Here is a 25,288-nt window from a genome sequence, read left to right as displayed (position 1 = left end):
AGTGAATGGGAAAACACACACACAGTCACTAGCACCGTGTCCAAGTTGTTAATAATGAAAATATTACTACCATTTTATTTACAGCGTACTAAATAGTGAACAATATGATTCTATTTACAGCAAACCATGACAAATGGATGGCATGGGCTCAATGCCAGCTTCCAGCCCCAGTCACTAGGCAGCAGTTCAGCCCCCCTTGAGGTAGGGCTAAGGGAACTTGAGGCCTCGGCTCAGGCCTGGTCTATGCCTTGTCTTCTTGCTCCACATCCTTGGATGCCATTGCACACCCCACCCTGGGCTCACTAGGTTTTTTCCTTGGCCTCCACCTGCAGGTTCAGATCTCAGAATGTGTATCAAAGTTCAAGGAACAAGTTTCCTTCCGGGGCTGCCCATGTCGCCCCAATGTCCCCTGGAAGAACCAGGGGAACACTCATCAGTCCTCTAGACCATCTGAATCTGGTTGCTGGTGAGCTCAGAGAGGGGAAGCAACCTGCCCCGAGACACACAGCAAGGCAGCGGCAGGAGGCTCCCAAGGCTCTGAGCTCCAGCCTCCGACTCTACCACCAGACAAGTTTACAATGGAACTACTTCATGTCCCAACGACAGGGAGGGGAGAATGAGTCCTTGGTAAATATGAAAAGCCAACTCCTCCCTCCTGAGGTCTCCACCACCAAGAGCTGCTCATACGCTTCCTGTTGTCTTCATGCTGTGGTCAAGGCTGACCTCTCTTCTCCGCCAAAGGCTGACCTCTCTTCTCCGCCCTTCAGAAAGAGAAGACATTAAAGCATGCGGAGAGAAGGGAGAGCCCTGGGGACAGGGAGCCGGCAGAGCCGCCAGTCTCACTGAGTGCAGTGAAAGAAAGCAGCCACCCTTGCCTTCAGTGTGGAGCCTGGGCTGCACCCAGCCTGGATTCCAGGGCCTCAGGCAAGCTGCCTCCCTTCCAGGCGGGCACTGGCCATTCCAGGACCCCGGGACTCCCTGCCCTCACTTTCACAGAGGCATCTGGGTGTTCTGGGTGCACAGCTCCTCTCAGCACAGCAGGCTCGGGAGCCCACTCGGCTTCAGGCAACTGTCAGCAAAAAACAGTAACAGCACGATCCCTCCTGCTCACGGGCACCTTCCATGCCGCCAAGCCCTGCAGGAAAAGCCCAGATGACTCCAGGATGGGCCCCTGACTTCGAGGGAGGCCAGCCCCCTCGTTTCTTCACTTTTTTGACCCGTGAGAAAACAGAAGCGTTCATTATCCAGAAGCATGTGGACGTCCATGCGACCGGCAGCACCATGCCCTGGGCCAGCAGGGGCTGAGGACAGGACATCTGATTCTTTCGTCACCTTCCCTCAAGGACAAGGTCAGCCAGCAGAGCACTGGGGCGAAGATGTGATGGAAGAATGCATTTGTAACCAAGGGGAGCCGGATCACCCTCACCAGCTAAGGTTAGGCAATAAACGAGTGCTCAGGTTTGCATAGAATCAGGGCTGTCTCCCTGGAAGAAGGGGACTGTCAACCAGGTTGAGAAGGAGAGGCACCAGGACTGAAGCATGTACCTAACTTCAGGTATTAAATTATCTGCACAGTTCTACACGCCTGCTTGCTGGGCAGGGCAGCCACCTGCCAGCTGCTCCTGTGACCTCCGAGAATTGCTGAAGCCTTTGAGGTGTCTGTCCAACACCAGCCGGGATGTGTGAGAGCTGGGGCGTGTGTTTGGGGCTATTTCTGAGTGTCGCAGTGAGAAGATGAAGCCGCCAGTATTTCCTGATCACTCTTATTGGCTGATTCTGACTTTCATTTAGCCTCAAGCAGTTCTGAGACTCCAGGAGCTAGGGTTGTGTCAGACACTGCCAATGAGTGAGGCAGACACACTGAAGCAAGCTGGGCGTGGCAGAAAATCAGGTGTGCCCGAGGCCTGAGTACCCCCTCCCTTTCGGTCCTCACAGCAATAGGATTCCCCAATAGACATGTGGGTCCTGATTGCATGGCTCTGGAGAGGGAGGAGAGGCTGTCCACAGCACCAGCCCCCCTGCAGACACACACACACACACACACACACACACACACACACACACACACATCTGAACAGGCCAGGCCAGGCCGGGCCAATGCAGTGTCTCGCTGTGAAGTAAGAGGAGAGCAGACGCCCTGTCTGAGAGCCACATGGGCCAGCAGCCTGCGTAGGAGCAGCAAACCATGTCCCAGACTCTGGGTGGGCCTCGTTTATGTCTGGAAAGAAAAGGGATTCTGAGGAGGGCTGGGGCAGGCAGTCGGCTGCAGGGCAGGGGGCTCGCCCCCATTCACCACAGCCCAAGGCCCACCGTACGGGCCAGGAGGCTCTGCAGGCCAGCCCTGGCTGCCAGGGGTCCCTGGGGACAGCTTTGGAGCCCCTGGCTCAGCGGCACCTTTCTCTTGGATGTTTAACCTCCCGAAGTTGTTGATGGTTGATCAGGCAAGCAGAGGGTGCTTCGATTCTGGCCAACTTGGAGAGCCCTCTTGCCTCTCCTGCATGGGATTTTCCTGCCCAAGGGCCTGTTGATGAAGGGGGGCATCCCTGGGTCACCATCGGCTACAAGGCCTTTCTTAAAAAAAAAAATAAAGCCAGATATAGACAGCACTGCCTGCAGGAGCCAGGTGAAGAGCAGGATAGAAACAATTGCCCAGATTCTCCAAGCCCAGTGATCACTCCCACCTTCAGTGTCTGACCTTGGGCCTAAGGGCCCAGATAATTGTCTCATTGGAATTGTCTCATTGGGCCTCCACCCTAGACTGTCTGAATACTTCTGGAGCCCAGCCCTCACCACAGAGGCCATTGTCATTTTTTAAAAATAGTAATAATGGATAAACATTACATTTAAATTGTGATACGTCTAGACAATGGAGTATTATTCAGAGAGAAAGAGAAATGGGCTATCAAGCTACATAAAGACATGGAAGGAAATGTAAACACATATTGCTAGGTGAAAGAAGCCATTTCCAAAGACTGCATCCCATATGATTCCAACTCTGTGACATTCTAGAAATGGTAAAACTGTGGGCTGGGTGCAGTGGCTCACACCTGTAATCCCAGCACTTTGGGAGGCCAAGGTGGGCAGATTATTTGAGGTCAGGAGTTCAAGACCAGCCTGACCAACATGGCGAAACATCATCTCTACTAAAAAAATATATATATACAAAAATTAACCGGGCATGGCAACATGTGCCTGTGGTCCCAGCTACTCAGGAGGCTGAGGCAGGAGAATCGCTTGAACCAGGGAGGCAGAGGTTCAGTGAGCTGAGATCGTGCCAATGTGTATTGGCCTGGGTTACAGAGCAAGACTCCATCTCAAAAAAAAAAAAAGGTAAAACTACGAAGACAGTAAAAAGATCAGTGGCCACCAGGGTTTGGAGGGGAACAGAGGACGACTGTGTGGAGCACCGGGGGTTTTGGTGAACGAAATGATTCTGTAACTTACTAGAACGGTGGATACAGGGCATTGTGTGTTTGCTGAAACCCACAGAGTGTACAACACAAAGAGTGAACTCTAACGGAAACTGTGGACCCTAGTTAATGACAATGTATCAGCATTGGTTCAGTTGGAAGGAATGTGCCACACTAATGCAAGGCCTCAGCAATAGGGCAAGTGTGTATGTTGGCAGTGGGGAGGGTAATACAGGAACACTGTATTTTCCACTCAATTTTTCTGTAAGTTTAAAACTTCTCTAAAATGTAGTCAATTAACTCTACTCTGGGCAACATAGTGAGATCCCCATCTGTTAAAAAATATTTTTAGTAGTCTCTAAATTAAATAATAATAATAGGTCAGGCACAGTGGCTCATGCCTGTAATCCCACTCGGGCGGATCACCTGAGGTCTGGAGTTGGAGACCAGCCTGACCAACATGAAGACACCCCGTCTCTACTAAAAATACAAAACGAGCACAGTGGTACATGCCTGTAATCCCAGCTACTTGGGAGGCTGAGGCAGGAGAATCACTTGAACCCGGGAGGCGGAAGTTGTGGTGAGCCAAGATTGTGCCATTGCACTCCAGCCTGGGCAACAAGAGCAAAACTCCATCTCAAAAATCATAACAATAAATTACACACAACGCACATTTCATTGTGTGTCTATTAACCATGCCTTTTATTTTCTGCATTCTGATGCTTTGACATCTTGGGGCCTTCCAGACCCTGGTGGGATTGCCCCTCCCAGGGTTAGGTAATTCCTCAACGTAGCAAACAGCTCACCTTCTAAAGGGCCTTTCATATGCAAACCAGCCAGTCCAGAGCCCACACCCTAGCCATCTCCTTTATCAGGCTTTCTCACCCTGGGCCACTATGTACCTGCCCTGATCACCCCAGGGCCAACTGCCAGACATCTTGGGACAACCCCTATCCCCAGAGCCCTCTGAAATTATTCAAACTAGCAATCCTAAACCTGCTTATCCCACCCAGTCCTTCCCACGGAAACCACAGGAAAGGCTCCTGCCGGGCTCCACTTCCGTCTGCCTCTGGCCAGTCCTGGTGCTTCCCCGTGTGGCCTGCATGGTGTGGTCTGGGCCTTTCTCGGGGCTGTGAGTAATAAACTGTCTTGTCCATGGCCTGGTCTGTTAGCCACATCAGACCTAAATAACAACAGCACCTACATTTTAAACAGCACTCACCTAGGACGGACACAGGGTGAGGCGCTGGACAATTTATCCACCCAGGACTCTCGTTTGGAAGGTGAGCTTGGCTCGGTTTTCAGGGCGGCGGCAGCAGCTCCTAAATTGAAGGATTTTCAGCCTGTGGAGTGTCCATGAGATCCATGCTCTCTGGAAGTCCTGGACTGTGGTGGTAGGGATGGAGTCCACCCCGTTTAGTCCCCAGATGAATGAACTGAGGCCCAGAGAGGGGAGGATTTGCCCAAAGTAGCAAAGCTCACTAGCAGCCCATCTTGCACTTGGCACGTATGGGAAGCCACAGAAACTGGGCACAGCTCAGTGTCTCATGCCCTGCCATGTCTGGGTGGGTGGGGCTCGGACACCCACTGCTGACACAGATGCCCAATTTCAATCAAGCCCCCAGACCCCCAGCCCACCCATGGCAAGTGTGTTCCAGCCACGTCACCTTTCTTCCTATTCCTCAGTATCCTGTCCTCCTATCCAGGCCTCACCTGACCTCAGTGCCGCCCAGAACCCCAGCCCTCCAGTTCAGGAGGGTTCGAGAAATGCAGATAGGATCTTAGCACTGACACACAGGAGGGTCCCCCGATGCACACGAGCCACCTCCCCTCCCTCAACCCTGCTGCAGGGCAAAGCCAAGCAGATGCTCTTGGCAGAGCAGCCCTGGAATGCCTTGGGAGGCATAACTGGCAACTGTGTGCAGCTCAAAGGTAGAGCCACTTCCAATGCCCAGAGGAGGCTAGCCAGAGGGGCGAAGAGGAGACCAGGCTGTCACATCAGGTCAAGTGATATGTTCAGTGGTGGCCTGACCACAACCAGCTTGGAGAGGAGGGTTTGGGACCTGGACTCTCATGCCCAGACTCTCTCTCTCTCTCTCTCTCTCTCTCTCTCTCTCTCTCTCTCTGTGTGTGTGTGGGGGTGGGGGGCAGAGTGGAGCTCTCCCTAAAACTCCCTAAAAGTTCTTCTTAAATAGATAATGTTTATCAAGAAGTACCCAGACTAGCAGCAGGAAAAATAGTTAATAACCACTTAAGTAAACACCAAGATTGGCATGAACCATTTTTCAAGAGAAAAGAGCTGGGAGAAGGCTGCCAAGCAATAGATGGAAAGTATAATAAATTCCATGTCACTCTAGAGGCTGTGACTCTCCAAGGCGCTCTGGGCCCATATCTGTCGCTAAGGTTCTGATGGGCCAGCACACGACACTTCATCGTCTTACTACTTTGACATATCACATCCCAAAAGGTGGTGCTGGGCTTGGGATGTGGTGGCTCTTCTTCCCAAACCACTGAGAGTTTGGAGAGTTCTGTGTCTGTGGAAGGGGAGCTGGCATCAAGCTCGCTGAGGCAGTGGCACCGGGAGGAAAGAGCATTTTCCAGGAGCCAGTGTCTGGGGCAGAGGATGGGAGGTGATCTTAGGTGATGGCATACGAAGAGGGGCTGTTCCTCCTCCTTCATGCAAGGATCATGCAGCTGACCCTAAGCCAGCCTCCAGGCACTCTGGCCAAGCCTCATGTGTCCGCATCCTTCCCCAGTAGTTCCCAGCGTGGGGCAAACAGTTCTGTCTTCTCAAAACCCAGGCGCATGTATCTCCTTTGCAGATGCTTCAGAATCCAGAGCCAGAACTCTGCAGAATGAGGCAGCTGGAGTGCCCCAGTGGAACCTCATTCTGCAGACCTAGCCCAGGGGAGGTTACGGGGCAGGCAGCTTCAGAAACCCACAGACAAGCAAAGGGATGTTTTATTTGAGACTACAAGGCCACAGTGATTCCCAACTCACCAATCCATGCTCCAACACTGACCTGCTGTGTGAACTCAGACGAGCCCCTTAGCCTCTCCTCCACCTCAGGTTTTCTCACCTGTCAAATGCAATTCACAGTTTTAGCTCTGCCAACCCTGCCAGGCTGTGGGCAGATCAGGTGAGAAAATGGGATGGGCTTGCATTTAGCCCTCCTCTACGGTCCTCCCTGCAGCGGCTGAGGATGGTAATAACGACAGCAGCCGAGCTTCATTGAGTATGTTGCACAACAACTCATTTCACTCTCCCAGCAACCCCATTTTTCAGATGAAGAAACTGAGGTGTAGGGAAGGTAAGAAATTGGCCAAAGTCAGAGTGAGCGAGCAGTGAGGCCGGGTCTGCGCCTTGGATCTATCCAGCAGCCCCCGGGCCACGTTTCTCAAACATTGGCTCTCCACCTTTGTGATTTTTGCCAGATCTGTGTCCCACCCTGAACTATGATGTATAATATTGTGTTTGTATGTATTAGGTATCGTCATTTATTCAACACATTTTTATTGAGGACCTAATAGATGTGCCAGGCACCTTTCTAAGGTTAGAGATACGGAGTAAACAAAAGGGACAAATATACCTACCCATGTAGGACTTCTAATTTTTTGAGACAGGGTCTTGCTCTGTCACCCAGGCTGGAGTGCAGTGGTGCAATCACGGCTCACTGTAGCCTCTGCTTCTGAGCTCAAGTGATCCTCCCACCTCAGCCTCCGAAGTAGCTGGGACCACAGGTGCGTACCGCCATGCACACCTAGTTTTTTTGTTTTGGTTTGGTTTGGGTTTTTGTTTGTTTGTTTGTTTTTGTTTTGTTTTGTTTTGCTTTGTTTTTGTAGAGACAAGTTTCACCATGTTCCCCAGGCTGGTCTCAAACTCCTGGGCTCAAAAGCAATCCACCTACCTCAGTCTCCCAAAGTGCTGGGATTACAGGTATGAGCCACCACTCCTAAACCAATAACCTGCTCACTTTTAAAGTAACATTTATTTTCAGTCTGGGTGTGGTGGCCTATAATCCTAGCACTTTGTGAGGCCAAGGCAGGCAAATCACTTGAGGTCAGGGGTTCAAGACCAGCCTGGTTAATATGGCCAAACCCCATCTCTACCAAAAATATAAAAATTAGCCAGATGTGGTGGTGCTCGCCTGTAGTCCCAGCTACTCGGGAGGCTGAGGCACGAGAATCACTTGAACCTGGAGGCAGAGGTTGAAGTGAGCCAAGATCCCGCCACTGCCCTCCATCCTGGGTGACAAAGGGAGACTCCGTCTCAAAAGAAAAAAAAAGGTAACATTGATTTTTAAAAGACAAGTTCATGTCGCTACCACAAATGAAAATCCAGGATTGGATGTTCTGATCCTGTAAACATAAATAACATTAGAAATCAAGGTCAGCAAAGTCTAGCTGAGTATTCTTGTCTGCTAAAGGCTTGAATCCTGAAGAACGTTCTTGTTTGCTTAAAAAGGAGATTTCCAATCTTCAAAAATGTCTAAACATGGAATTATCCCATGACCCAGGAATTCCACTCTTAGTATACACCCAAAAGAATTGAAAATAGATATCCAAATCCTTGCACACAAACGTTCCCAGGAGCACAGTTCACTCACAGGCGCAGAAAGGTAGAAACAACCCAAATGTCCGCCCGGGGCTGAATGAACACACAAGATGTGGTTGACCCACACAGCGGAGTATCACAAAAGGAGGGTCACAGCTGGGCGTGGTGGCTCACGCCTGTAATCCCAGCACTTTTGGGAGGCCGAGGTGAGCACATCACCTGAGGTCAGGAGTTCGAGACCAGCCTGGCCAACATGGTGAAACACCATCTTTACTAAAAATACAAAAATTAGCCAGGTGGGGTGGTGGGCACCTGTAATTCCAGCTACTGGGGAGGCTGAGGCAGGAGAATTGCTTGAACCCAGGAAGCAGAGGTGGCAGTGAGCCGAGATTGTACCACTGCACTCCAGCAGTCTGAGTGAGACTTCGTCTCAAAGAAAAAGAAAAGGAGGCCCGGCCAGACGCAGTGGCTCAAGCCTGTAATCCCAGCACTTTGGGAGGCCGAGACGGGCGGATCATGAGGTCAGGAGATCGAGACCATCCTGGCTAACACAGTGAAACCCCGTCTCTACTAAAAAAATACAAAAAACTAGCGGGGCGTGGTGGCAGGCGCCTGTAGTCCCAGCTACTCGGGAGGCTGAGGCAGGAGAATGGCGTAAACCCGGGAGGCAGAGCTTGCAGTGAGCTGAGAGCCGGCCACTGCACTCCAGCCTGGGCAACAGAGCGAGACTCCGTTTCAAAAAAAAAAAAAAAAAAACAGAGGCCCACAAAAAGGAGGGAAGCACCAATTCAGGCTGTAGCACAAAGGAACCTCTAAAACATTCTGTTCAGTGAAAGACACCACACACAAAAGGTCACATGTAAAATAATTACATTTCTATGAAATGTCCAGAATACGCAAATCCACAGAGCCAGAAAGCAAGGTGCTGAATGCCAGGGGGTGTGGGGAGGGGGCGGACACGAGGTGAGGGAAGGAGGAACGAGGAGTGGTTGCTTAATGAGCATGGGTTTTCCTTTCGGAGTGACGAAAAGTGTCCTAGAACTAGATAGAAGTGACAGTTCCACAACATTGCGAGGACACTAAATGTCACAGAAGTGCACACTTTAAAATGGCTAGTGGTTAATTTTATGTTCAGTGAATTTTATCTACATTTTTTTCAAATGGGAGATTCCCAAGTGTTAGCAAGGTGTTAGAGACATACCTTCACCAAATGAGATTTTCTCCTTAATGCAATAAGAGAAGAATGAAAGAGAATTGCCTATTGCCTGCTAATCTCCATGGTACTTTCGCCTGCAGTGTCTCCTTGGGTCTGCTGGGTGAGCTTGGACTGCCGACAGGAAGGTGATGGTATCTGCATTTGTTTCCTGGCGCTGCCATCACAAAGAACCACAGACTGGGGGTGGTTTCAACAGCAGAAATGTATCATCTCACAGTGCTGTAGGTTAGAAGCTCAAGATCAAGGTGTCAGCAGGTTTGGCTTCTCCTCAGGCCTCTCTCCTTGGCTTGCAGGTGTCTGTCTTCCCACTGTGTCCTCACATGGTCTCCGGGCGCTCACACATCCCTGGTGTCTCTGTGTCCAAATTATTGTGAGGACACCAGTCAGGTTGGATGAGGACCCATCCTAATGGCCTCATTTCAACTTAATCACCTTTGAAAGACCTCATCGCCAAACACAGTACAGTCACATTCTGGGGCACCGGGGACTTGGGCTTTAGCATGTAAATTTTGCCAGGAGAGGACACAATCTGGCCCCCAGTGATGTCCCAGCTGATTTGATGAGGGACATGCAGAAGGCAGCTCAAGCCACAAAGTTAGTGGGAGCAGAGCCGGCCAACAGTCCAGGTGCTCAGAGCTCCCACCCAAATATGTTCCTCCGCACCTGCTGCTGCACCCAGGGGTGTAAATGACCATACACACACGCGCACATGCACACACACCGTCTGTTTCAGAGATCAAGACTGTTCAGCCCCAGCTCCCTTGCCATCTCCACTGTGTCTCTCTCTCTATCCAACAGCTGCACAGGCCCCCATGAAGGCTCTGATCCAGCATCTGGGGGATGCATGTGACTGACTAATTAATGAATTACGTGTCCACACGCCTGGTGAAAAGGGCACACACAGAGGATGCATGCTTTCCCGAGTTTGGACCTGGAGAGATTGATAACAACGGCCACGCATTTGGAATTCAGAGTTGGGTCTTTGTTTAATATGCATCTTTCTTCTCCAGGCATCAAAGAGATTAATTTTTTTTTAGAGTAAACAGACTTCAAAACAGGATTTAGTCTCTGAAAGCCTGCACCTGATTTGTCGGTCCTGGCTCAGGCTGCCCCAAGCTTTAATCATTCTGCAGGTGGATGAAAGAGATCTGAGATAGTGACGGGGGTTGCGGGGGAGAGGAGGGGAGAGGATGCATGCGGAAGTGCCAAGCATACTGGCTCTGCTCCTGCAGCTGAAGCAGACATCAGGACCGGGTCTATTTGAGCCAGAAACAAAGGACACGAAGCAATAAAAATGAGCCCATTTTCCCGTCCCGCGCTTCCCACAGCCCCTGCCTCACGGGAGCCCCATCTCCTCGCTGAATGTGTCCAAGGATGTGCCCATTTCATCCTGGCTGTTTTCAAAGCCATCCTGGAAAAGATGCTCATGTGGGAAGCCCTTTACCTCAGTGCCAACTGGCTGACTCCACCTGAAGCAGCCTCCTCCTGAACCAGTAGCCCCTCCACTCTGCTCAAACCCAAAACTGGAGTCCCCTTCACGGTCTCTGTGTCCCTTGCCCCAGGCCAAGCCTGCAGAGTCCAGCATTGCAGACCAAGCCTGCAAGGCCCATGTTCAAATAATATGTTCTCATTCTTGAGGGGCCCCTTCTTCCCCCATCCCTCCCCAGCCACATGGCGGGACTGAAGCTTACACCTGTTTTGATATCCGGGGAAGAGTCTAGTCCAGTAGGTCACCTGTCTGATGGCCACCCCTTAAATGCAGGTGGCATGCCCCAAAAGAATCAACCTGCCTCTGAAACCCTCCCTGGTCCCCACAGAGGGACGGCTGCCCCCGCCCTCCCTCCCTGCACCATCACCAAACACAGATCACAACCTGTATCCTTCTTTCCTGTCCCACCGCGGCCTCAACAGCAAAGCAGTGTCCTGTTACATGATGGGGGCTGGGGCGAGATGTTAGGGGAGGCCCGGCTCAGCCACACTGGTGGAGGACATTTCTGTTCCTATAGTATCCAGCAGCTGCCTGGATCCAGTATGTCTACACCCCCTCAGAGGCCCGGTTTCTGCACTGCCCCGCCTCCCCACAGCAGAGTGTGGACCCTCAGTGTAAGACAAGCAGTGCCCAGAAGCTGGGTGTGGAGTCAGACAGAGCTGGACTAAGCTCCAGTGTCTCTTCTTTGCAACTTTGGCAACTTCTGAACCTCCCTGAGCCTGTTTCCTCTTAGGAAGAATGGAGGTGATCATGGAACCCACCCTCGGGGTGAGTGTGATGTGATAGATGGTGTGAAAATGCCTGGCACAGAGCGGGCACTCAGCACACACTAGCTCCCCTGCTTACTCCTGTGCCCCTCGGCTCCTCAGAAAGAGAAAGCTGCTCAGCAGAGAGAGGAAGGATGCAGGGAGAGGGGAGGGCTCCAGGAGAAGGGAGGGCGTGGAGAGAAGGGAGGGTGGGCCCTACTCCCTGTTTAGGCCAAACTGCACTTCACCAATCTCCAGGTTCCCTTGTGACCCCCCAGCTCCTTGGGGCACCCACATGCTCCCCTGAATCCCAGCCCCCCACTTGTGGGCACTAAGGGAGCTCAGACTGCAGAAACATCCAGGCTGGCTCCAGCCCGGCCATTCTGACCACATACTCGTGCTAATTCTGCCAGAAAGACCAGCCTGTGGTTAGCAAGGGCAGCCATTATGGTTTCCAGAAAATTCCTTTGAGCAAAGAGAAGCTGTTTGCCATTCCTGAGGCCCCTCCAGCCTGTACAAATGTGGCTTTCCAATTAAGCTGGGGCTGCTCCCAGATCTCTATCTGCTTTCGTTCTAAAGTAAGTAAAATCCTAGAGCAGTAGGCACTCCTTTTTATTTTTCTAAATCACTTCCAGTTATTTTTTCTGATGACCCAAGTAGTGCCTTTTCTGTTATCCAGGAACATGGTGGAGGGGTTGGAGTCAGAAGTCCAGGGGACCAAGTTGGGGACCTCACAAGGAGAAACGAGTGTGGGGGTAGGATGGCAAGCTCCTCTCTGGATGGATTGAGCAAGAGGCACTTTGGAATTCTTGAATCTGCCTCTGGGCAAGAATGTCTGGGAGAGTTGGATGCCCGAGGCTAGTTCTCAGGTGTGGGCTGGAGTGGCAGACTTGGAGTTGTGTGGGCTGGAGTGACAGACTTGGAGTTCCTTGGCACAGATAGGACATCACATCATGGGCTTGGATGGGGTCTCTGGGACAGTGTGTGGAGTTGAGAGAGGAAAAGGCCAAGAATGAAACAAGGAAGAGAAAACCTAGAGAAGAGAAATTATCAAAGTGTGGCAGGAACGCAGAGGGGGACAAGACCAAGACAGAGGGATGCAGTGAAGTTGGGGAGGAGAGGGCTTCAAGAAGGGGCAGGTCAGCTGCATCATGTGGCCAGAGAGCTCAGTTCAGATGAGGCCCCAAATGGTCCACTGGACGTGGTACTTGAGATGTCATCAGGCAACCAGGAGAACACAGCAAAAGTGACATTATGCCAGTTCTAGGTCCAGTCTTGAAGACTGGCACATTTCACTTCCTCTTTCTTAAAATAGGCTCTCTTGGGGCCCTCCCTCTCAGACCCAAGCACCCATGCTGTGAGAATCCCAGCCTAGGTTATGCGTAGCCTCCTTAAGCAACAGCCCTGGTGGAGTGGCCAGCCCAGAGTCAGCATCAAATTCCAGTCCTGTGAGTGACACATCTTGGGGACTCTGACCTAGTCATGTTCGTTTATGACTGCAGCCTATCCAGAAGAACCTCCCAGCTGAGCCCAGTCAACTCATAAACTCATGAAATAACAAAATGGTTGGTTTTCACAAGCCAAAAAAAAAAAAAGTGTCATCAGAGATTTCACCAGAACAACTTTAATGGCTCGATGGGGATAGACCCCTAACCAAGAGGGATAAAGCATGAACAAGTATGTGTATTGTGTGCACACAGGCATGTGTGCAGGGAGGAGAGACAGTGTTTAGAAGGACTTCATTGAGGAACTTGACTTTGGAAGGACTGCTCATTCCCCCTCACTACTTCAAAGGTCCCATCTTTGCCAGGTCTCAGGTAACTTTCCTACCAGGAAAAGCCCACCCACAGCTTGAGCAAATGGCTTCATCAAAGACCTTGACCCTGTGATCAAGCAGCCTCAGAGCCTTAGGCAGGGAGCAGCAGCCTCAGGCCCCAGTCCCAGCCCTTCTACTTAAATTATTGGGTCTCAGCTGGGTGCAGTGGCTCATGACTGTAATCCCAGCACTTTGGGAGGCCAAGGCAGGTGGATCACTTGAGGAGTTCAAGTCCAGTCTGGTCAACATGGCAAAACCCCATCTCTACTAAAAATACAAAAATTAGCCGGGCATGGTGGCACACAGCTGTAATCCCAGCTACTCGGAAGGCTGAGGCATGAGAATCATTTGAACCGGAAAGGTGGAGATTTCAGTGAACTGAGATCATGCCACTGCACTCCAGCCTGGGCGACAAAGCAAGACTCTGTCTCAAAAAATAAATATATATATATATAGGGTCTCAATTTCCTCCTCTCCAATGCGGGGCTAATGGCACTTCGCCTACCAATTTCTCAGGGCCATTGCTGAAAAGAAGTAAAATGAAAGATATAAAAACTATCCAGGCAAAGGCTAATGTAAGAGATTCTTCTGATTCCTATTCAAAGGGAGGAGGAAGTTGAGGGAGGAGGAGGTTGAGGTCCAACCAGAAGCTGGCAGCCTCCTGAAGCTTCGGCAGCACGCTTCTCTAAAAGCAAGCTTAGGAAGATCAAGGCACCCACAGGGCTTTGAATCTCACTAACAACCTCTGGAAGCTCTTCCATTCTGCTCAGATTGACATTGTACTAAAGAGCCTGCCTTTAAAGAGTCACCAAACGGGAGGAGAAATGAAGTAAGTGTGACAAATATGCTGATATCCAGAGAGAAAGAGAAGGTGGGGGAAGGAGGCGGGCAAGCCCAAGGGCTTCCTCCAGGGCAAGTGGCTGGGGTCCCTGCCTGGGACTCTGAGGGCATTTCTGGGGGACCAGGTCTAACCAAACTCTGATTTAGAAAAATCCAAGGACTCAAATACCCAAAGGGTTTGGAGAGAAAGGTGATCTGAGCTCCTGTGTGCAGTTGACCGGGTCTTACACAGCAGTTCCCTGGGAACACAGAACCCTGAGGGACCAGGCTCCATGGCCACCATGGTCAGGTCTTATTGGGTTCACTGCCCCCCAGGGCCCCGGCAGAAAGTTCAGCCTTTATCTCCATGCTGGCCATATGAGCTGTGTGGCCTGTATTAGCTGTGTGACCTCGCAAAGCCTGTGCCCATCTCTCTGAAAAGATACTGGGTTGTTCTGAGTATTGAAAATCCTATATTTAGATGTTCCCAGCTCATGCCTAGGACATAGAAGGATTGCAGAAAGCTGTAGCTTTTTAAAATACCCATTTCATTGAAGTACAATTTACATGCAATGAAACTCATTCTAATTCTAAGTGTATCATTTGACGGATTTTAACATGTATATATAGTCATGGAACCACCACCCAATCAAGATAGAGAATGTTTCTATGATGCAAAAAAGTCCCTCCTGGCCCACTGCAGTCAATCTTCTCCCCCTATCTTGACCCCAAGCAACCACTGATGGGTTTTCTGTCCCTAAAGCTCTGCCTTTTCCAGAATGTCATACACACAGAGGTCTCTGTGTCTGGCTTCCTTCACTTCTCACAATGCTTTCAAGGCTCACCCACATTGCTGCATGTACCAGTAGCTCCTTCATTTTCCTTGCTGGATAGTATTCCATCCTTTGGATTAAACAATAACTTGTGTGTGTGTGTGTGTGTGTGTGTGTGTGTGTGTGTGTGTGTGTCAGAGTCTTGCTCTGTTGCCCAGGCTGGAGTGCAGTGGCATGATCATAGCTCACTGCAGCCTTGACCTCCTAGACTCAAGCAATCCTCTTGCTTCAGGCTCTTGAGTAGCTAGGACTACAGGTGTGCACCACCATGCCCAGCTAATTTTTTTTTTATTTCTTGTATTTTATTTCCTGGTTTTATTTTTTTTTTAGAGACGGGGTCTCACTATGTTGCCCATGCTGGTCTCAAACTCCTAGGCTAAAGTGATCTTCCTACCTTGGCCTCTCTAAGTGCTGGGATTAAAGGTGTGAGCCACTGCACCCAGTTAATAATAACTTTTTAAATATTTGATTATGTTTAATGATACTTGAAGCCCACCCTGAGTCCTGTTCCCCTGTATAATACTCTGCTGTTTCTTCTTGGGTTCATCTCAGAGGTATCATCATGGTCACACTTTCCTGGCATGTCCCTGAGCTTTTTTCTTCACTCAGACCCAATAGTACCTGCTGGTGGGGAGAGGGGTAGGGAAGGGGAAGGAGTCGCCCACCCAACCCAGGCTCAGCCCCCATCCCATGTGAAACTGTGCCCACCCACCGTGGCTGCACCCACGGATGTCACCAGTGCGGCAGCAGTGCAGGTGTGGCCTTGCTGTAGCAGGCCTGGTCCACCTAATGCTTTCCCAGCCCCCGCCTGACCTTTGCCGAATCTGTCCTTTCTTTCTCAGCCAGCCCTACAGCCCCACAGAGAAGGTGGCGTGGAAGGTCCCCACAAAAGAATCCAGTCCTTCTCCATCCACTGATTTCTTTTCATTCATTCAACAGGAAATTATTGAGGGGCTTCCTGTGCCAGGCACAAGCCAGGGGCTGAGTGGCAGGCTCCAGGGCCGCAGGGCCCAGCCAGGCCCACCTCCATCACCTCTCCTTCCCCGCCCCGGACTCGGCCCAACAGCCAGGACTGAAATGAAACCTCACCCCTCCAGCATCCTCCAATTTCTTGCTCTTAGATCAGACCCTACACAGCAGCAGGCAATTGAAAAGGACTTCCGGGTGCCCGCTCACACTTTCATCCTTCTTTTCTCTCTCCCTTTTTTCATCTTCTTTTTAAAAATGCTCTTTAATAGTGGGAAAGTTAGCATGAAAAGAAGAGAAAATGAGGCTTGAAAAGAATGTGTCTGATGTGCAGCAATTTGTTCACCTGCGAGAGGTTCTTCCCCTCCTGAACCTTGCTGCTGGGGGGCCCAGCGCTGCCAGGCGGCAGGAGGCGGGAGGCGGCTGGGAAGCGGGAGGACGCCCTCCCTTCTGCCCTTCTGAAAGCAGAGGCAGGAGGTGGGTCAAGGTAGGAGATTGACCTCATGACAGCAAGTAAAGTCAGGGTCATAGGAGACCAGGGTCACCTGCCATGTCCCTCTGGCACCTGTTGGAGCTACACTAGAGACCTGGAGAATTGTTCACCATAAGGCATTTCCTTTCCTGTCTTAAGGCAAGAGCCTGGTGTCCTGTGTGGTGGGGAAAGGGGGCCTAGAGTCAGGGAATGGGGTCCCAGCAGGGCAGGTTCAGGGCCTGGTCACCGCAGGACTCGGGCCACCTCTGCTCCCTCCCTCCTGTTTGGGCTCCAGCCACGTGCCCCACTGACCCCTGGAAGAGCCAGTCAGGACCCAGCTAAGGATCCTTCCCCGAGGATCCCAACTGGGTTTGGGGTTTCAAGAGAGCCTCAACCAGCCTCCATCCACTCTGCACTGGACTGACCCTGCTGCCCCCTCCCCTTACTCAATGAGAAAGCTCAGGACCCACATGCAAGACAAAGCCTGCAAGAGAAGACCCCCGATGGGCTCCTTTCCTGCAAAGGAGACTGTTCTTTGGCTGCTGTCATGAAAGGCAGGGAGGCAGGGAGTCTGGGCCAAAGTGCCCACAGGGTAGGGGCTGCTAGCGCTTGTTTCCCTGGGAAATGACAGAGGGGTGCGACGCCAGTGATCCTGGAGTCTTGATAGGCTGGACGGCTCAATGGTTAGACAGTGGGCTCTGGGCCAGCATGCCCGGGTTCAGATAAAATCACATCAAATCCATTTGCTGCTTATTAGTTGTGTGGCCAGGACTGGAACCAGACAGAAACTGGGGGTGATTGTAGTGGTGCCTCTCTGAGCCATTGTACAAGTTACCATCCATAATGCACTTGGGATGGTACCTGGCACATAGTAGGTGCACGGAGAAGGCTTGTGTCCCAAGCTCAGCGTCATTATTTAGCCAGACCTTCCCCTGCATAGTAGTGCCCACCCCGCTGGCAGGATAGGAGGATGGAGGATGGGCACTTCCCCCCTCCCCTTCCACCTGGGGCAGGGACAATCTGCCAGGAGTGCCCCTGTCCCTGAGCTCCGGCCTCCCCCCAGTGACCGAGACAGAGCTGGAGCTGGGCTGGGTAGCAAAAGCTGCAGACAGGGGGCAGGGCTGCCACCTCAGGGTTGCCCCCACACTGCACAACTCTAGGGGATGCCATTTACATTAACAGCCCATGGTGGCCCCTGCCCAGGGCCAAGGCACAAGCTCTGGAGGAGACAGGCCAGGGCTCCCTGAGATCCTGTTTGCCCACCAAAGGCTGCTTCAAAGGCCTGAAGAATAAGCCTGACAAGGCAGAGACAGAGGCATGGGCTGAGAAGGGCCTGGGAGCCCAGTTTGCCAGTGGGGGCCCAGCCTCGGGGGAGACATGGGTTTTCCCTTCTCCTGGAGCACAGTGGCCTAGTTTTCTCCTGGAGACAGAAGAGACCCAGAGAAAAGCTTCACGCTGTCCCTCCTTCAAAGCCATCTCACACCCACACAACTCCGCACCCCTCCCCAGAGGCCAGAGCTACAGGAACCCAAGCGAGAGTGTGGTTTCCTCTCAGCCTCGTCCCTCAGAGACTTCCGCTCAGCAGCAGCTGCGGCCAGCCCAGCTCAAGGCGAGATATCAGCCGTCCTTGTGAAACCTCCCTGCACGGTGGAGACAGACAGACAGGGCACCAGGCCAGGTCCCTTCCGGTGGAGGGGGCAGCAAGTGAGCAGAGGCGATCAGAGGGGTGGGAATCACAGGGGAGAACAGTGACTAGGGAGAGTGATAGAGAAGTGTGTGCCACTGCTGTGTGCATGTGCAAATGTGCCTGTGTGCACATGCGTATGTGTGCTGCACGCTCAGGTGTGTAGCATGTGTGCAAGTGTGTAGGTGGGTGTGTGCAAATGTGTGAGCAGGCATAGCTGTGTGCAGATGTGTAAGTGTGCACTGCATAGGCACAAAGGATGTGTGTCAGTGTACAAGTGCTGCTTATGCAAGTTTGTGGTTGTGTGTGCAAATGCATGCTGGTGTGTCTGTGCCTGTGTGCAAATGGGTGTGTGCAAGTGTGCAGGTGTGTCACACAAGTGCAAGGGTGTATTTCTGCAAATGCACATGTGTGCAAGTGTGTGGGTATGCGTGCAAATGGGTGCTAGTGCACAGATATGTGGGTGTGCAAGTGTATGCAAACGCATATATGTGCACATGTGTTCAATGCATGTGTGTGCAACTGTGTACATGTGTGCAAGTGTGTATGTGAGTGCCCCGGAAAAGAGAGAGGGAGAGGAAGAGAGAAGGAAGAGCAGAAAAATACCTGTGGTAAAAGCCAGTACTGCCCAGCAGATGTGTCCAGCGGAGAGCACCAAGAGGCAGGACCAGCCTCTCTTTGTTCCTATCTCAGTAGCAGGCATGTAGCAGTACAATGACTTGTGTTGCTTGCCTGGCAGATCACACAGGTCACAGATGCCTCCTCGTCACAGGATGTGGTCGCTGCACCCTGTCCTAACTCCAGTCCTTTCCCTCATCTTCCCCAGCTAACCCCTTCCCTCCAAGCCCCCTGCCCTGATCGCTGTCAAGGTCAGCAGACCACACCCCATCCATGAGGGAGCCAAAGGTAGTATCTGCTCAATGCTGTCACTCCCGGTGGGCCAGCTTCTCCTTGCCCAGGAACAAGGGGATTTCCTGACTGTCTCTTTAGGCAGGGTGACATAAGCTGTTTTCCTAGAGTGGAGCCAAAGAGCCTTCTAGGCCTTCATTTATCTAGATGTGGAGTCCTTTGGGAATGAGCATGGCAGGCTTGTTCCTGCCCAGCATCTTGGAAGATTTCAGATCAGTGCTTCCCGTAGACGATTGGGACCTAAGAAACAGAGCCCTGCAGAAGGCTTGGCAAGACCACATGTCCCAGGGTGGCCGGTGTTTCCAGCGGTGACACTTGGGATTGAAACCAACCTTTGGAGGGCAAGAGACCCCACAGCAGCAGCTGTGCCACTGACTGGGAAGTGCCCAGCCTTGGCGCTGGAGTGGGGAAATGGCCTGGACATGAAATGTGTGGAGACCTGACCCCTGTGCTGGCCCCCGCAGCAGAGGCAGGCCCAGGCAGGCAGGGACCTGCTTTTCCCAGGGCTCTCCAGGGATTTCCTGCACAGCCCTCAAGAGCCTACCCTGCATTAACATCCTCAAGGTCAAGAAACTCTCCTTGAGGGAGTCTCCAGAGACAGACAGCCTGGCCATGCCCTGGCAGACCCACCCACTCTACTCCGGGACTTCCGGATTTGGTCTGTGAGTCATGGCACGGGGGAGTCTGGCATCAAACCAGCCACCTGCATCAGAGCCGGGGCCACCTCCTCCTCCATCCCACTGTAGCTCTTTGAGCCTCAGTTTCCTCATCTGTAAGGTGGGAGGTGAGGATACCCAATTCAGTGTCTGGTGAAGACAAAATTTATCCCCTCATCCAGGGCTGGCCTGGAGCAGACACTGCCCCTTCCTCCTCATCTCGGCCCCAGGACAAGCATGGCTTCCCTCCCTAGCCTTCCTCCCTTGGAGCTCCAGGCACTGAGGACTCTTGGCAGATCTCATTCATGTCATTCTCTCTCTCTCTCTCTCTCTCTCTCTTTCTCTCTCCTTTTTGGAGACAGGGTCTCACTTTTGTCGCCCAGGTTGGAGCACAGTGGCCTCAGCCTCCCAAGTAGCTGGGATTACAGGTATGCACCACCATGCCTGGCTGCTTTTTGTATTTTTAGTGGAGACAGGGTTTCGCCATGTTGGCCAGGCTGGTCTGGAACTCCTGACCTTAAGGGATCTGCCCACCTCAGCCTCCCAAAGTGCTGGGATTCTCTCTCTCTCTATCTCTTTCTCCTCTCTCTACCCTGTCTCTTTCCCACTGTCTGTCTCTAATCTCTGTGTCTATGTCTCCGTCTCTCCCTGCACCCCCACCTGGATCTCCACCCCCATTCTTCACCAGCTGACTCCTTCATCCATCAGAATGCCACATAGATATTCCTCTCTCCTGGAGAACTTTCCTGCCTCCAAGCCCCGGTGGGGTTGGAGCTTGTATGTGTCCTAGGGGCTTGTATGTGTCCCAAACTTTCCCTATCTTCCCATCAATCATGGTGAGCTAGAATTACATGATAATCTGCCTGCCTCTTTCTTGGGCTACAGTCCCCTTGAGAGCGAGACTGGGTCCAGTAGACTGTTGTATGCCCAGTGCCCAGCACAGGGTAGATGTCCATTAAATATACATGAACCAGTGACCGATTGAGATTGAGACCTGACTGGAAGCATCTTCCAAATGGCTGCTGGGAGAGCAGCCCATCCTGTACCCCAACTTGTACCCCATCCCCCACTCCTCCAGCTCCTCTCCTCCCAAATCCCTGCCACCACAGCCAAGCTCGAGCTCCACGGTGGCTCTGCCATCATCGGAGGCAGACTCATCAGCTGTTGCCATGGAGACCAGCCAGCAGTGAGCTCTGCGCCCTCCTGCTGCAGGGGCCGAGCAGAGCATGGGGACAGCCTGAAGCAGGCAGAGAGAACCCATCAAGGAGGAGGCAGGGGCACGCATGGCTCTGCACCCAGGCAAACCTGGAGTTGGGCCCCATCTGCCGCTACTCTCCTTCCTACACCTGTGACACCTCAGGCAAGTTGCTTCATCTCCCTGAGCCTCCCGTGAAATGCAGAAAATACCAGCCACACAGTATCATTGAGGGATGGGATCGACCCGTTAGGGTGCGGGGCTGTCTCCATGTCATTTTGGTGTGCCAACCCCTGCCTTGCTGCCTGAGGGCTGTTTTGAGTGTTTCTCTCCCCTTGACCTTTGTGTCCAACTCTCCCTACCTCAATTCAGNTGGGTGGGTGGGTGGGTGGATTACTGGATAGGTGGATGGGTGGTTGAATGGGTGGATGACTAGGTGAAAGAATAGATGAATGGATGGATGGGTGGTTGAATGGGTGGATGACTAGGTGAAAGAATAAATGAATGGATGGATGGGTGGGTGAGTGGATGGATGGATGGATGGATGGATGGATGGATGGATGGATGGATGGATAGATGGATGGATGCATGCATGCATGGATGGGCAGGTGGGTGGATGGATGGGTGGATGGATGATTGGATGGATAGATGGATAGATGAGCAGATGGATGGGTAGGTGGGTGGCTAGAAGGAAGGGAGGAAAGGAAGGAATACAAGAGCCATTCTTGGTGTAAAGGCCCACAGAGGTCAGGAGTTCGAGGCCAGCCTGGCCAACATGGTGAAACCCCATCTCTACTAAAAAGACAAACAATTAGCCAAGCCTAGTGGTGTAGGCCTGTAATCCCAACTACTCAGGAGGTTGAGGCGGGAGAATCACTTGCACCTGGGAGGTGGAGGTTGCAGTGAGCCGAGATTGTGCCATTGCACTCCAGGCTGGATGACAGAGTGAGACTCTGTCTCAAAAATAAATGAAGGAAAAGAAGGAGGGAAGGAAGGAAGGAAGGAAAGAAGGAAGGAAGGAAGGAAGGAAGGAAGGAAGGAAGGAAGGAAGGAGAGAAGGAAGGGAAAGAAGGAAGGAAAGAAGGAGAGAGAGAGGGAAAGAAAGGAGAAAGAAAGACAGAAAGACAGAAAGACAGAAAGACAGAAAGAAAGAAAGAAAGAAAGAAAAAGAAAGAAAGAGAAAGAAAGAAGAAAGGAGAAGGAAGGAAGGAAGAAGAAAGAAAGGAAGAAAGAAAGAAGAAAGAAAGGAAGAAAGAAAGAAAGGAGAAGGAAGGAAGGAAAGAAAGAAAGAAGGAAGGAAGGAAGGAAGGAAAGAAGGAGAGAGGGAAGGAAGGAAGAAAAGAAAGAAAGAAAGAAAGAAAGAAAGAAAGAAAGAAAGAAAGAAAGAAAGAAAGAAGAAAGAAAGAAGACAAGGTGGGGAAGATTGCACCACGATTATCTCAGATGGGTCTTGCTATGAATAAAATTCAACAATACCAAAAAGAGCCTTACAAAGAGAGAGAGAGAGAGAGAGAGAGAGAGAGAGAGAGAGAGAGAGAGAGAAGGTCAAAGAGACTTTTGTGGAAGCACACTAAGGAGAAAGGTTCCAGAAATTTTAGAGGAAAAAAAGTGGCTGAACATAGGTTTTTGGTGAGCATAAGAAAAATAAATAATGCCGTAAACTCCTGGAAAACCTGGTAGTTTTCCTTCAAGGGCTTCAGTTAACTCCGGAGTGAGCCGTGAGCTGTGTCTGATTCCATAATTTCACAGAGCAGGACACTGAGCCAAGGGCCATTGAGACTAGGCTGTAACTCGGAGCTGGTGAAACACAACAGTAAGGTGTTTATTGGAGAATTTTGAGTATGACTAAGTCATTCTTTACAGAGCTTAGCATTCTCATCGTCTGTTTTAGGATGAGAAAACACCATCAACAGCATTCGGCACGATCGACAGGTTGTGTTTGCTGTTTGCTTATACCTCCTGAAAAAGGACTGTCATGTAAGTTTTATTGTAATTCCCCTCGAAGCAGCCACAGGTGCTCACTGGCTCACCAACAACGAGGAGGTGATGCCATGGGCGCAGTCATTCCTCACGGCCATCAGCGTGTGCAGCTTGGGGAAGCACCACAGCACCAGGCGTGGCTCAGTTGACCCACTGAAGTTTCCAGATCATGGAGGCAGAGAGGAGAAGCTGGCAACAGAAGGCAAGGCGGAGTCTGTGGAGGCTCTGCCTCTGCCACTGTGGAACCCTGAGCCAGCCCCCTGCCTCGGGCCTGCCTATATTCCTACAGAGATGTGAAGAGGTATTATGTGTAGCTAGATGGGTTCTAACATGTCTCCCAGGGCTGGTATTTGGAATAAATAATAAAGAGGAGAAGGACATTGGTGCTCCCCCATGGATCCCAGTGGGTCCGGCCTGAGGTTTGGGGGCAGTCCCGGTCTTCCTTATTGAGTCTGTGTGATCTCAGTTTCCCCTCCTGTGACCTGCAGCTTCCTCCCACAGAGCTTTGCAAACTGTTCTGGCAGTGGGATCCTTTTGGGAAATAGCACCTTACTCAGGACCCCAAAATATGACACGGATTAAAAAGTAGGCCTGTCGTTCTGAGTGAGAGGTGGGCCACCCCTCCAGGCACCCCACCTGCTCGGGCTCCCATTTCCACCCTCTCCACTCCAAACTCTGAAAATCCCTGTGTGACAGGGAACTGGCTTTGTCTTGTCTCCTCACAGCCTGACAGCCACAACTCTCTTATATTGTAAGACCCCTGAGGCTAGAGACTATGTCCTGTCCTTTTATCTCCAGCTCCTAGCAGCATTCCTAACCCAAGGCAGCCACACAGTGTTTGTTGAGTGAATGAATGACCTGGGAACTAGTCGTTACAATAATGCTACATAACAGACAGCCCCAGAAATCTCAATGACCTACAGCAACAAAGATCAACATTTTTTCTTGTTGGTGGGTACAGGACAGCAGAGGCTGGGCTCCAGGTGTAATTTCAGGGTACATAGCCACACCCAGCATTGACGCGGAGCAGGAAAAATTCTGCACTCACTCTTGGCGGGGAAGGGCGGGAACGCACTGCAAAGCCACCTGGCGAAAGAGGCAAACGTGAAATTCAACACCAGGGAGGGAGGGAAGAATTAGAAACAGGAATCCAATCTGCCACAAACTAGAAAACGGAAAGAATAAAAAAGAATGCACTCCTGGCAGGGTAGAGGTTGTTACGGCGCCACGTGTTTCAAGCTGCTGTAGGCTACAAAGCGGCGGGTGAGTGGAGCGACCATGCGCTGTTATGCCACGCCCCCTTCGCTACGACCACGCCCCCTCTGCTGCGACCACGCCCCCTCTGCTGCGTCCACCGCGCAGTGACCGTAAGGAGAGCTCATTCTCATACACGGGGATGGCGTGCTGGACATAGGGACCCCTGTGCAAACAAGGCCCACCCCACAGAGGAATTGAAGCCCTGCGTTCTGCTCTAGCAACCGCCTGAGCTGCCACTCCTCAGAAAATGACCGATTAGGAAGGGAGGCTGGCCTGGCATCTCCAAAGCTGTCAGGACAGAGAAAAATGGGGATATTGCCAGCACCTCAGGCTCGGTGGCAGTATATCCGAGGATGTGAGGGTGTCTGTGTAACTGGCATCGGAATAGAAAGGTCCCGCCTCCCCCATGCACCGGTGTCCGCACAGACACTCACACCCTCCCTCCCTCCTGCTCCCGCAAAGGGACTCAATTCAAAGGCGTAAATACACCGTGTCTGCCCACCTGAGGGCTGCTGTGAGTGTCAGATGAGAAAACGCCTGGGGTAGTGGCCCGAGACTGAAGCCGCTCCACGCCTACCAAGTGTCACTCAACCCCAATTCTGCCCTCAGGAAGAGAAGAGAACTCCTGCCAGATCCGAGTGTTTTCAGAAGTTTGTCAGTTTAAACTTTCCTTTTTTTCCTTTCCAAAGTTTCTCTCACCCAAGAGAATAATGTAAACACTTATGATGGCGTTTTCGTAGTCCCGGAGGCATTGATCATGATTGTGAACCTGAAAAGAGCTGAGTTATGAATGTTTGACAATGCAGTCCTGCAGCGCTCTACATGTTACAATCTTTAACGGTGAACATTGCTTTTATTTTCCAAGCACTTTCTCATCTGTTGTCTCATAGGGGAGGAGTTATTCTCCCAATTAGGGCGATCAGAAAACAGGGATCAAGGCCAGGCATGATGACTCATACCTGTAATCCCAACACTTTGGGAGGTCGAGGTGGGAGGATCACCTGAGATCAGGAATTTGAGACCAGCCTGGTCAACATGATGAAACCCCATCTCTACTAAAAATACAAGAAAAAAAAAAAAAAGCTGGGTGTGGTGGCAGGCACCTGTAATTCCAGCTACTCAGGAGGCTGAGGCAAGAGAATTGCTTGAACCTGGGAGGCAGAGGTTGCAGTGAGCCGAGATGGTGCCCCTGTACTCCAGCCTGGGCGACAGAGTGAGACTCTGAGAGAAGAAGGAAGGAAGGAAGGAAGGAAGGAAGGAAGGAAGGAGGGAGGGAGGGAGGGAGG

The 25,288-nt window shown here is 51.6% G+C and overlaps 1 long non-coding RNA gene and 1 pseudogene across 3 annotated transcripts; both read right to left on the bottom strand.

Moving 5' to 3' along the window:
• Window positions 1-51: 51 nt before the first annotated feature.
• LOC108534198 (uncharacterized) lies at window positions 52-20,587 on the bottom strand. 3 transcript variants are annotated; one of them, XR_001886914.1, is made up of 4 exons: window positions 20,422-20,587; window positions 18,612-19,684; window positions 4,633-6,489; window positions 3,972-4,021 (listed from the first exon to the last, which is right to left on the bottom strand). It is a non-coding gene; the product is annotated as an uncharacterized LOC108534198 (long non-coding RNA). The 3 variants fall into 3 exon arrangements; XR_001886913.1 differs by lacking the exons at window positions 3,972-4,021; window positions 18,612-19,684; window positions 20,422-20,587 and adding exons at window positions 52-761; window positions 9,166-9,495; XR_001886912.1 differs by lacking the exons at window positions 18,612-19,684; window positions 20,422-20,587 and adding an exon at window positions 9,166-9,495.
• Window positions 18,074-18,552, bottom strand: LOC108534197 (putative uncharacterized protein FLJ46204; annotated as a pseudogene).
• Window positions 20,588-25,288: the final 4,701 nt, after the last annotated feature.

Source organism: Rhinopithecus bieti, unplaced genomic scaffold (assembly GCF_001698545.2).
Source record: "Rhinopithecus bieti isolate Rb0 unplaced genomic scaffold, ASM169854v2 scaffold_9899, whole genome shotgun sequence".
Lineage (NCBI taxonomy): Eukaryota > Metazoa > Chordata > Mammalia > Primates > Cercopithecidae > Rhinopithecus > Rhinopithecus bieti.
The sequence above is the reverse complement of the archived record's forward strand: the minus strand, read 5'-3'. Positions and strand labels throughout refer to the sequence as shown.